We start from the raw sequence: 489 nt of genomic DNA, 5'->3' as shown, positions 1-489 counted from the left end.
CATCTGCCATGTAAGGCACTGTTGGCAATGCATGTTCCATATAATTGTCTAACACTCGGTGTGTGTGTGTGTGTGTGTACGTGTACAGTCCCTTCTGACAATATAGGAACAGCAAGGCCTATTCTTTTGTTGTTGTTTTGTTTTGTTTTGACATTGAATATGTTTGGGTTTGAGGTCAAAAGATGAATGAGAAGACAGTTCAGAATTTCAGCTTTCATTTCCTCGTTTGTACATCTAGAGGTGTTAACTTAAAACATGGCACATCTAGTTCCTCAAACGAGGAAATGAAAGCTGAAATTCTGAACCCTCTTGTCATCTTCATCTTTCCATCTCAAACCCAAATATATTCAGTGTATAGCAAAAACAAAAGAATTGGCCTTGTTCCAATACTTTTGGACAGGACTGTATATAAAAGGTTACCTTGAAAACCTCCAATAACCTGTGTTTAGAAACCTATCAGTAACGAGCTTTCTCCTGGTCAGGGTTCTG

The sequence above is a fragment of the Ictalurus punctatus genome, chromosome 3 (assembly GCF_001660625.3).
Source record: "Ictalurus punctatus breed USDA103 chromosome 3, Coco_2.0, whole genome shotgun sequence".
Classification (NCBI taxonomy): domain Eukaryota; kingdom Metazoa; phylum Chordata; class Actinopteri; order Siluriformes; family Ictaluridae; genus Ictalurus; species Ictalurus punctatus.
This window is presented reverse-complemented; position numbering follows the sequence as displayed.